The 12,012-nt window shown below is 48.2% G+C and overlaps 1 long non-coding RNA gene across 1 annotated transcript; it reads left to right on the forward strand.

The window, feature by feature from the left end:
* The first annotated feature begins 708 nt into the window (after nucleotides 1-708).
* LOC109454762 (uncharacterized) lies at nucleotides 709-7,292 on the forward strand. The gene is made up of 3 exons (XR_012496429.2): nucleotides 709-795; nucleotides 3,301-3,451; nucleotides 5,366-7,292. It is a non-coding gene; the product is annotated as an uncharacterized LOC109454762 (long non-coding RNA).
* Nucleotides 7,293-12,012: the final 4,720 nt, after the last annotated feature.

A 12,012-nucleotide genomic window follows, 5' to 3' on the forward strand; every position in this document is an offset into this window, starting at 1 on the left:
CTATTCTAGGTGGAAACATCTCCCCACGCCCATCGCAACAGGGTCATCTTATCAGAATCAGAAAAGATTTTCCAATGAACTCTCTCCCCTTTCCTCCTCCATCAGCTGGCCCTCTTTCTCCCCCACCCCCAGCCACCCTGTCCCCTCCCCACCGCCCACACCACAAGTTGCCTGTAGAGAAGCTAAGATCAAGAAGAAACACAAATTCATGGTAAACAAAATAAAATCAAACAGAGAAACCAAAACTGAGGTTCAGAGAAGGAGAGCTTCTGCTCTGTAGCCCAGACGGAGTGGACCCCACAGAGCCCTGTGACATCCCCACTGCATACGGCCCCAGGTGAAGGGCTCTGGGGACAGACAAAACCTGGCAACACAGCCTCAGCAGCTGACTCTTGTCCAGGGGGCGCTGTTAGTGTCCTGATCATGTGCCTCCTATGTCTTTATCTGGAGCAATACGCCAGTGACCAGCCAATAAGCCCTCTAACCTCAAAACAGGTAAATCACGACCATGTTACAAAGCCTCCCATGGAAACTCCAGTACCTCCCAGGAGCGCTCGCTTGCAAATGACACCCACCCTGACTAACACAGACTTAGCATAACAATGACTGACAGAGGCCCCCCATGAGGGCAGCGGCCCAAGGATGCCATCCGGGACCCTGGTCTTTCCATCTCTCTGCCCCACCATCCTGATGTTGGCTTTTGTTCTCCAGGTCGTTGCTTTGTGATCACAAGATGGCTGCTGCAGCTCCGGGCAGTGCTTCTGTGTTTCAAGGAGGAAGAAAGAATGGGAGAAGGTAAGATTGTACCTGTTTCAGGGAAGTAAAAGTTTCCCCAGAAGCCCCAGCGGATTTCTGCTTGTGTCTTATTTGCCACAAGTGTCATGTGGCCACCCCTCACTTCAAGAGAGTCTGAAAAGGTGAGTTCTTCTAGCTAGGCATGTTACCTGCCTGGGCATAATTGAGGCCTTGTTACTCAGGGTACAGGGAGGCGGGTGGGCAGGAATGGATAGTAGGTTGACAATTAATGGTGTCTGCCTCAGTGGGTAAGTGAGAAAGCCAGACTCTCTGCCCAGCGGTGAGGTGTGTGCTTTAAAAAGCAGTACATTCAGTGTGGGAGAGGGCTGATACACACCATCTGGACGTGGTTTTTAGTGTCTGGCAGAAATTCTAGGGTCCGACTGCTACAAACGCACCTTCTCTTCGGGGAACATTAGAATTTCAACCTTAAGGAATTGAGAACATTGGATGCTGGTGCATTTCAGCAAAACGAAATTCTTTTCAGGTGGCCTGGAGAACTCCACGTGTTGGGACAGAGCGTGACACTCTGTGAGGCAAAAGGAAGAGAGGGCCTGTCCCTAGACGGGCACCTCCCAGCATGGGAGATGGCCTTGATGGGGAGAGAGCCCAAGGGCACCCCCAGCCCTCCCAGAGTCCCTGGCGTGTGTGCCCAGGTCCCACCCTGCTTAGCCCCGCTTTGCACGGAGTTTTCGGCTCAAGCATGCTGGCTTTCTGACCGCAGTCAGTGGGGCCCCTGACACCCCCATAGGAGCATCATTCCGGGTTCAACTTCCCTGACTCACTTTTATCTCTGGAGTTACACCTGAATCTCAGGGGTGTCTACTGTCTGAAAGAAAAACACAACAACAAAGAATGGCAAATATTGACACAGCCTGGTGACATGCCTGGCACTGCCCTGGGGCTCACCTAGGCCGCAGGGGAGCTCTGTTACAATCTCCACGTACACTGGAGGAAAATAGGGTTGTCATCTCCCTTGGGTGAAGAGTCCTGTCAGTAGCCCCCTGAGTCCCCAGTTCATACCCGTGCACGTTCCCCCAAACAAGACCTGCCTGTGGCCAGAGTCCCACCCAGGATTGCTATCCGTCATCTGTGTCTGCTGGTGGTGCCTCCTGGTCTGTAGACTCTGTCCCCAGGACACTTCTGTGGGCTCTCCTGCTGGCTTCACCTTTAGTAACTGTGTTCCCCTGGGGCACAGGCCCTCTCGGTCCCCTGACCACTCAGGCCCCCAGAGAGCACAGCCTGGCAGCTCCCCATAACACCTCCCTGCTTACACCTCTCTGAGCCCCGCAGAGCTGGGGACACGGCTATTTCCTGTGCTTGGCACACCTGGAAGGAAGTCCTGTTCAGACAGGCTGAGGGACTCGGGGTCTCTGTCCCACCGTCGTTGATGGGAGGGAGACTAAGCCCTGAGCTCAGGCTCTGGGGACAGTGGACTCATGCCACTAAGTCCAGCAAACAGAACACAAAGCGCGAGATGTGTGATGGGGACAAGAGCATGCTGCAGATCTTCGCTCCCCAAATAAATTAACTCGGGCTCAGCTCTCGGGTCCTGTGGTGTGGGTGGCTGGGTGGGCGCTGGGAAGGGCCGGACAGTGACTTTGGGGCATCTGCAGGTGGTGGACTAGGGTCAATCCACCTGAATGAGTCTACACGCTGACTCTCGGCAGCTCAGCCTGGCGCCTTCCAGGCAGTGAGCAGCCCCGGGGCCCAGGTGCCAGGATCTGCTGCTTCTGGCACCTCCATGGCCCAACCAGCCCATGTCCCCAACTCAGGGGTGCCAGCTCTGGCCTTCACCACCTGCCTCCATCATCCCGGCTCTGGCTCCTGGCCCCTCATCCTGTATGAGGGTCTGGCTTCCAAAGCCCAGGCCTGGCCTGCTCCCTGGGGCCAAGGCACCCTCATGATTTGAGGCCATGGGGAGGCCAGGAACACACCTCTGACACAAAGGGAACAGACAGCATGTGGAAATGCTCTGTCTGGCCAAAGAACTAGTGGGTACGAAGTGGACTCTGGTCCCCGGGGGCCTCACAGGCAGGTGTGCTGCCTCTCTGGGCTCCGACCGCAGCCCGACGTCCTCCCTCTTCTGCTGTCCTGTTCCTTTCCCTGGCTCTGCTTTTGATCTTCCCATCTGAGGATGTCTGTGAGCTCCAACCCTGGAACAAGATGGATAAGTAACCAGCAGAGGCACAGCTACGTGGCCTGGCAGGGGAAGCTGGGCCCGTCCCCACAGTGCCAGGCTGAGCAGGTCACAGGCAGCCGCCATGCAGTCTTCTCCCTGCCCAGAATGTACACTCAGGCCGCTGGCCCTCGGGCAGCCACCCAGTGTAGTTGTTTGTTTGGGTGGTTTGGCTACGTGTGCTGGTTTGGTCTTTATCATCAATTCAGAAAGAGAGAGACACACAGAGGCAGAGATAGAGATAGAGACAGGGAAAGAGAGAGAGGAGAAACAGAGTGGAGGGCCGGGGGGAGAGAGAGAGAGACTCGTTTCTCTCTGTTGACCAGGGTGTGGAGGAAGCAGTCGGGAGCCTTGCCAAGTCCCTTCCCGATGGTTCCAGTGACGTCATCAGCCCGCAGCTCGTTGCCCCGACTCACTGAGGTGACTGAATACATCTGCACTGCTGGCTCCAACATTCTTCCTTCCCGGGTGGCAAAGGTGTGTTTTGTCTTGTCTGCACCTGGGTGAGTCATTGGAGAAGGGGGATTGGGACATTGGGAGCACATCAGGGAGGAAACAGGAAAACCGTCAGGGACCTGGGTCCCTTGTGATCCTGAGCACAGTCTCCCACTGCAGAATCAGAAACTGAGGCCGGCTCCTCCCTGGCTTTTCTCCCCGCCTGTCCAGGGGGCCGCTCTCCCCATCCCTCTCAGGGCTGCTCCAGAGGAGGATGTCCCAGGAGTACCTCTTCTCCTTCTGCACCCCTCCCAGGCCTTCCACCCCGAGCCTCAGTAGCCCCAGTAGAAGGCGGGTGGTGCTCTGACTTCCCACTGCCCAGAGGACCTGCTGGTCTGCCCTTGGGGAACCAGGCTGAAGCAAGGGCAGGTGGAAGGAAAGCCTAAAAAGCCATTGACCTGGTCCCAGCCAGGCTTCATCAAGGCCTTTGCTGGGTCTGCTAAGCCAAATCATCCCGCCGGCAGAGGCCCTGGTCCAACACATTACCCAGAATCATTTCCTTAGGAGAAGCAGCAGCAGGCAGGCCCTCGGCAGACTGTATCCCTGTGAACCCCCACACCCTGACGACCTCTGGCTTCCACCGGCTGTCAACAGACTGGCATTGGATGGTGGCATTGGCCTCTGTTCGTGGGTTCTGCAAATTACGTCCCAGATCTTGTTCTCCTGAGAGGATGACCCGAGCTGGAGGCACAAAATCTCGGCTGGCATGAAGCCACCCGTCCATCCCAGCGTGGTGTTCAGGCAAGTCACCTGATCACAGCACCGCAGATGTGCCTTAACCCCACCCCTCCCCTTTTCCAGAATAAGTGACTCTTTATAGTTAAGGAATGGACAGATTTTTAGACTTTTGAGGACTTCAGTAACATAAGCTATCACTACATAGCTAGGATAAACCTTTTTTGGTAAGGAAAGGACTTTGCAGAGTGTACCTTCGACAGTTTCACAAGGAAGTCTAAGCTGTCTTGGGGGAGGGGCCGGCTTCCGGGTTGCATGGCCCACTCCTGCAAATGAACACTAATTAGGTTCTCACTTTCTCTTCCTCTGAGACAGGCAAACTTGGTGAGCTTTCTGAGTTGGATGCAGAGATGATGGGTCCCCCCGTCAGAGTGGTCATTAGAAAATCTTAGTGCTGTCCTCACCTCTTTTCTGTCTCTCACACCCACAACCAGTCAACCTTCAAATCCTAACTTTTTCCCTGTCTCCATCTCTCCTGACTCAGCTGTAATCTATGTGGCCAGCTCCTCTTTCCCAGACAGTCAACATGAACTTCTAGTCACTTCCCTCTATCCAAGCTGACCTTCTGATCCAGTGTCTTTGCTGTGGTGATGACCGATGACCAAGGTCTTACAAGCACACTTTAGCTTAACTCTTCTCTTGGCACGCCAGTGCTTTTAGGAGAATGTCAACATGCCAAATTGGAACCTTCCTGATTCTTCTGTAAAGGTCATCTTGGTAAGGTGAAGTATTCAGAAGAAAGAAAAAGCTGTTTAATTCTTTATGAATTCTCTCTAAGCAGAATGAGTTATTCCACAGCACATGGAAAAACTACTTAAAATTCCTCTCTCTCAGTTTCTGGCCCAATGATCCCGCCCCTCCCGATGCCCCTAACTGTCGTCTAGCCTCACTTCTGCTCCAGCTGCTACTGGCTCTGGTCTTTCTCTAAGGATCTTCATGTAGTCACCATGTCATGGATTCTAGAAATTAAGCAAGGGCAGGACATTAACTGGAATCCGTGAGAAGAGTCTTATCCATTCTTCCACCTCGTCCTGGATGGAGGTCTCCCATCCCCCTCCACGGTGCCTTCCTATTGGGTTCGATTTTACTTTGGTTTTAGCTCTAAAGACCCTTGAGCTTCACTGGAATCTTAAATCTGTTTTTTATTTCCCCCACTCTTAGGGCTCCCAACACTTCTAGCCTCTGAAATGGAATCCTACCGAATGGTGCATCGCTTGTATCTTTGCCTGACCACACAATCCCAGCTGCTAAAGTGATCGTCCTGACATCACAGAAACAACCTCCACCTGGAGTGGGAACTCCCTGCTTCGGAGGAGGAGCAAGCTGACAGCCAAGCCCAGCGCCCACCCCTCCCAGCCTCTACGACACTTTGACCCACTTGAACCGCACATCACAGATTAGCTCTCCCAATGGCTTAGAGAAGAAAAGCTGGGCAAATGGGGCAGGCGTGAGTTCAGGGGGAGGAGAGAGATGAGAGGCTGGGGCAGGGGGAGGCTGCAGAAGCCTGCCTTGGACAGGACAGTACCTCTCATCACAGGTGCATCTATTCCAAGCTCTGCCCGCCACCACCTGCCACCACCTTCATTAGAGATGATCTGTGCCATACTGAAAGCCAAAGCCCGCTCCCCCCAACCCCCCGTCATCCTGCAACAATCCACACTCAACGGCAGGGGTATACACAAACCCTCATGCACTGTTGTGTAAATTGGTGCAGCCACTATGGAAAACAGTATGAAATTTCCTTAAAAAATTAGAACTAGAATTACCACATGATCCAACAATCCCACTTCTGGGTATATACCCAAAAGAACTGATAACAAGATTGCAAAGAGATCATTTTATACCCATGTTCATGGCAGGCTTATTCACAATAGTCAAGAGGTAGAAACAACCCAAGTGCCCATCGACAGGTGAACAGATAAACAAAACGTGGTCCGTACATACAGTGGAATACTATTCAGCCTTTAAAAGGAAAGACATTCTGACCCAGGCTGCAACATGGATGAATATGAGGACATTATGCTGAGTGAAACAAGCCAGACGCAAAAGGGCACGTTCTGGATGATTCTACTTCTGTGAGGTTCCTGGAAAAGTCAAATTCACAGACAGAAAGAGGTTGCCAGGGGCTGAGGGAGAGGGAATGAGGAGTTATTGTTTAATGTGCACAGAGTTTTAGTTTTGCAAGTTGAAAACGTTCTAGAAATCTGCTGTGCGATGTGGATATAGGTAATACTACCCTTAAAATGGTAACTTTTATGTTGTATATCTTTTAAGCCACAATTTAAAAAAAAAAAAAAAGACTGAGATGAACAGAGTGGTTATTTTCATTCCTTTTTGCAGATATGTAGACTGAGGCTTAGGAAGACTATGTCCTTTTTCCAAGGTCATCAGCTATAGAACTGCCCTCAGCCCCAAGCCACTGGGTCCTGCCAGGGCCTGGTGCTTTAGAGACCCCTGTAGCCTCCTCTGAGTGTCTCTCCCCTAGGGGAGGGGGCCATGGGCCGAGGTATCTGCCCACCTGGAGTCTGAGTTTGACCCCGCTGCAGGAGCCTGGGATCTGGAAGGCCCCGAGCCTACCTGCAGGGCCTGTGCGGGCTTCATCCCTGGGTCATACTCATAGCAGACTGAGCAGCCTGTGTGCACATCTTAGGACTGGGGGTGGTCGTGGTGTGGGGCTGACAAGACTCAGTGACCACCACTTGTGCACAGGCCCTGTGGGGGAGGATGGAGCTGGGGTAGGAAGTGAAGGGGTCAGCCTGGGGCCTCGGGCCTCCATTTGTACTTTGGCCCAGACCTCACACATTGTTAGGGGCGGCCTGTGCAGTTAATTCATGGTGGAGCCAGGACTTAATAAATCCAGGTCTGACCATGTGTAAAGAGCTCTTTCCAATTGCATATGCTATGCCATGGATTTGAAGACGTGATGGAGCGAGATGTAAGCTTGGAAACAAACTGCACATTAAGTCAGACAGAGAAAGACAAATGCCACATGATTTCACTTGTATGTGGAATCCAGCAAACAAAATAAATGAACAAACAAAACAGAAGCAAACTTATAGATACAGAGAACAAGCTGATAGTTGCCAGACAGGAGGCGTTTCGGGGTGGGTGGGTGAAGAAGGGGAAGGGATTAAGAAGTACAAATTGGCAGTTACAAAAACAGTCTCAGGGTACAAAATACAGCATAAGGAATATAGTCAATAACTATAGTAACTATGTATGATGTCAGGTGGGTACTAGACTTATTGGGGTGATCACTTTGTAAGGTATATAAATGTCTAAACACTCTGTTGTACATCTGAAACTAATAAAATATTGTATGTCAACTGTAATTGAAAAATAAATTTAAAAAAGATAACAAACTACACACAAAGAAAACATAATTTATTGTTGTTCCTAACAAAGAACGTTATGCCAGTCCCCAGACATGACATTCTAACATGCCTACCTAACACAATTGGTGTCAGTGAGTTATTTCTGCATAACAACCTCCCCCTGCCGCCCCGCAACTCTTGGTTCCTTGAAACAATAATCATTTATTCAGCTTAAGAGGCTGCAGGTCAGAACTTAGACTAAGCTCATTCGTTTGGTTCTGCTGTTCCCCAAGGACCCCCTCACATGTCTGTGGTGAGCTACAGGTCAGCTACATAATTCAGCTTCTGGAGGCTGACTGGTTATTGGCTGGACCATCAGACCACAAACACTCATCATCCAGCAGGCTGGCCTGGGTTCATTTTCATGGTGGCTGGGCTGGCTTCCAAGAGAGAAGGGGAAGGACGCAAGGCCTCTGGAGGCCCAGGCCACACTATGGGCCAGAATGGGTCAAAATGCCCACCCAGATCCCAGGGGTGGATCCCAAGGGTAAGAGCCACCAAGTCACATGGCAAAGGGAGTGGACCAGGTTGGCAAAGAAAGTCTTTATCTTCTCTCAGTATGAGACATTCAGAACATTTCACTTCTGTCACTCTGCCCCCAAACTGTTATTATTGTGTGATATTGTGTTTTATCTTGCTGCCTGAGAACCCTATGAATTAGATGTTATTTATAATTATTGACACAGTCAACGTTTTGTGTTGTTTTGTTGGATTTATGCACACCCTTAACCATTCTCTTTGCTCACCACTACTTCTTGCATTTCCAACATTCCTCCTGGAAAAATTGTCCTTCCTAAAGAATATATTTCAAATTTTCTTTCAGGGAATCTGTTGGTGGTAAATTCTCTAAATTTTTGTTCAACTGAAAGTGTATTAATTTCACCCTTGCTTTTGAAAGATATTTTCACTGGGTATAAAATAGGTTGAAAGTGTTTTCTCTCAGTACTTTGTAGAGATGGCATTTTCTTTTGGGTTTCACTATTGTTTTCAAAGAAGCATCTCTCAGTCTGGTTGACATTCACTATCTATTTTTTTCCTGTTATTTATTTTTTTAACAGAGGTATAACTTACATATAGTGAAATGTAGGCATCTTCAATATTATGGTTTGGTGCATGTAATAAAGAGATTGTACATTTTTATCTTTGATGTTTGGCTGCTGACAGCTCTCAAGCTTCATGCCTCCCTTTCTCCCTTCTGACCCACATCTGGGAACGTTGATGAGAAAGTCTAGGGCTCCTGCTCCATCCGTGGGCACCAGCAAGAGAGTCAAACCACACAAGGCTCATCCCCAAGCACAACAAAAACCTAGGCCTGGATGGCCAGATGGCTCAGTTGGTTAGAGCATGAGCTCTGAACAAGAGGATTGCTGGTTCAATTCCCACATGGGCCAGTGAGCTGCGCCCTCCACAACTAGATTGAAGACCATGAGTTGCAGCTGAGCTACCGGAGGGGTGGCCAGATGGCTCAGTTGTTAGAGCGAGAGCTCTTAACAACAGGGTTGCCAGTTCAATTCCTGCATGGGATGGTGGGCTGCGCCCCCTGCAACTTAAGATTGAAAACGGTGACTGGACTTGGAGCTGAGCTGCGCCCTCCTCAACTAGATTGAAGGACAACAGCTGGGAGCTGATGGGTCCTGGAGAAACACACTGTTCCCCAATAGTCCCCAATAAAAAAATTAAGAAGACAACAACAACAACAAAAAACCCCAGTCCTGGCCTCCAACCTCATTCTCTCAAGACATGTAGTTCTGGTTGGAGGCCAACCCTGCTCTGCCCAGAGACCTCAGTTATGTAATTAATAAACATTTTCATGCCCTGTTTTGCTGTGTGTGTGTGTGTGTGTGTGTGTGTGTGTGTGTGTGTGTGTATGTGTAGCATCATCAGTCTTGACATCCAAACCAAAGCAGGTGGGGGTCCATCCTGCTTCTTCAGCATGCCTACAGTGAATTTTGACAATTGTATTTTGGGGATGGAGTCCCAGAGAGCAGTTTTCAGGCTCTCGACTTCACGTGGAAAGGTGCTGGCTCGGGTAATAGATGGCCATCAGCTGTGACTAGTTGGCCGTCAGCTCTTACCGGTTAGCCGTTAGCCACTGATATAACTGCCGTGACTGAGCTAGCAAGGACAGATTGCAGTTAGCAAGGGGTTGGTTGTTTGGCAGAGAAGCGGACGGCAGGCTGCGGATCGTGTGGCTCCTGCTTCCTGTGTCTCCAACCCAGCCGCCAGTGAGACCATAGTGGTATGACTCCCCTATCTATGGCTCCGTGGGTGTTCCTTTTTGGCCTCACCATATCCTGTGTTCTTGTGCGGGGAGTGGGAGCTGAGACCCAGCATGATATCCCACATGACACGTATAATTCTGTGTAACCCGCACCCCTGTCAGAATACAGGGCATTTTCATCATGCCAGAAGAACCCCTCAGGCCCCTTGCCAGGCGATCTCTGTACCCCCTCAGAGGTAACCACCATACATTATTTTGCCTATTTTAGAACATCACATAAGTGGACTTTTACAATGTGTATGCTTTTGTGTCTGGCTTCTCTCACTCAGCAGAATGTTTTTACATTTTACCCATGTTGTTGGAAGTATCAGTGGTTGGTTTCTTCCTATTTCTGAGTGGTATCCCATTGCATGGATATTACACAATTTGTTTATTCATTCTTTTGTTGATAGACTTTTGGATTGGTTCAAATGTTTGGCTATTATGAGTAAATTACTCTGGATATTCACATACAAGTCTTTTGTAGATATCAGTTTTATTCTTTGGGGGGAGGGAAATACCTAGGAGTGGAATTACTGGGTAGGTCCATGTTTAACTTTTTAAGAAAATGCCAATCATTTTTCCAAAGTGTTTGTACAATTTTATGTTCCCACCCCAGGGTGTGAGAGTTCCAATCATTCTACATCCTTGACATTTAGAGATGTCAGTCTTATTTATTTCAGCCATTCTGTTGACTAATAGAATATTATTGCTATTAGATTAATTAATATAATAGAATTAATTAATATTATAATATCATTAATATTGGTATAGCGATTTTATTATGGTGTTAATTTGAATACCCCTGATGGCTAAGGCCGTTGAGCACATTTTCATGTATTTATTAACCATTCAAATATCTTTTGTGAAGTATTTTTCAAGCTTTGGCCCATATTTCTATTGGGTCACTTGTCTTTTTAAAATTTTATATTGTTTCATTTTATTATCAAGTTGTAGCAGCTTTTTATATATTCTGGATACAAGTCCTTTGTCAGATGTATGTATTACACATATTTTCTCCCAGTCTGTTTGTTGCCTGTTCATTTTCTCCATGATTTTTACTTTTGATGAAACCAAATGATGAAGTTTATGTCTAGTGCTTTCTGTGTCCTGACTAAAAAATCCTTCCCTCCCTAAAGACAGACATGTGTCATTGTAGTTACTACGTTTTAGTCAATAATCTCCTGTGAATTTGTTTTTGTGTATGTTGGGCTTGAGGCTCTGAATCAGGCTTGTTCCAGCTTAATGGCTTTCCTCTCCCCATTGAAATTCAATGGCTCTTTGTCAGAAATCAATTGACCAGATAAGCGTGAGTCTATTGCTGGACTGTATTCTGTTCCACTGATCTGTCTACACTTAGGTCAGTGCCACTCTGTCTAGATTGTAGCTTTAAAGAAAATCTTAGAGGTGGCCGGTTAGCTCAGTTGGTTAGAGCGTAGTGCTCTTAACAACAAGGTTGCCGGTTCGATCACCGCAAGGGCCACTGTGAGCTGCGCCGTCCACAACTAGATTGAAACAACTACTTGACTTGGAGCTGATGGGTCCTGGAAAAACTCACTTAAATAAAAAAAAGAAAAAGAAAAGAAAATCTTAAAATCAAGTACTGTCAGTCGTCAGGTTTTATTCGTTTTCAAAAATTTTTTGGCTATTTGAGGTCCATTGTATTTCCATGTGAATTTTAGACTTCAGTTTTTAAACAGAAAATTTTAATTTGAAAATTGTTTACATAAAAGTTCTGCTGCTGGGATTTTGTTTGGGGTTGCATTTAATCTACAGATGCATTTGGAGAGAACTGACATGGTATTGTTTCCAGTTGAATCTCGTTCTATGAATCTGCTATATATCTCTGCTGTTTAGATCTTTTGACATTTCTCTCAACACTGAGTTTTACTTCTCAGTGTAGGGGTTTTATATGGTGTTTTTTTTTGCTGTTGTTGTTAAAGTATTCTCCATGTATTTTATTTTTTGATACTGTTGTAACCAGTTATTTAGTTTTAAAACTGTCCTTCTATTTGGGTTTTCTAGTGTTTCCTGATTCAGTTCGGGTTACGCACTTTGGGCAGAAAACCAGAGCGGTTGGTAATGTTGTGTCCTTCCCAGTAGTCACATCAGGAGGCCCTGGCGTCAGGTTGTCCTGTTAGGGGTGGCACCTGTCATCCTTTGGTGAGGTGTGT

This window comes from Rhinolophus sinicus, chromosome 17 (genome assembly GCF_057876585.1).
Source record: "Rhinolophus sinicus isolate RSI-liver-muscle chromosome 17, RSI-T2T, whole genome shotgun sequence".
In the NCBI taxonomy this organism is placed as follows: Eukaryota; Metazoa; Chordata; class Mammalia; order Chiroptera; family Rhinolophidae; genus Rhinolophus; species Rhinolophus sinicus.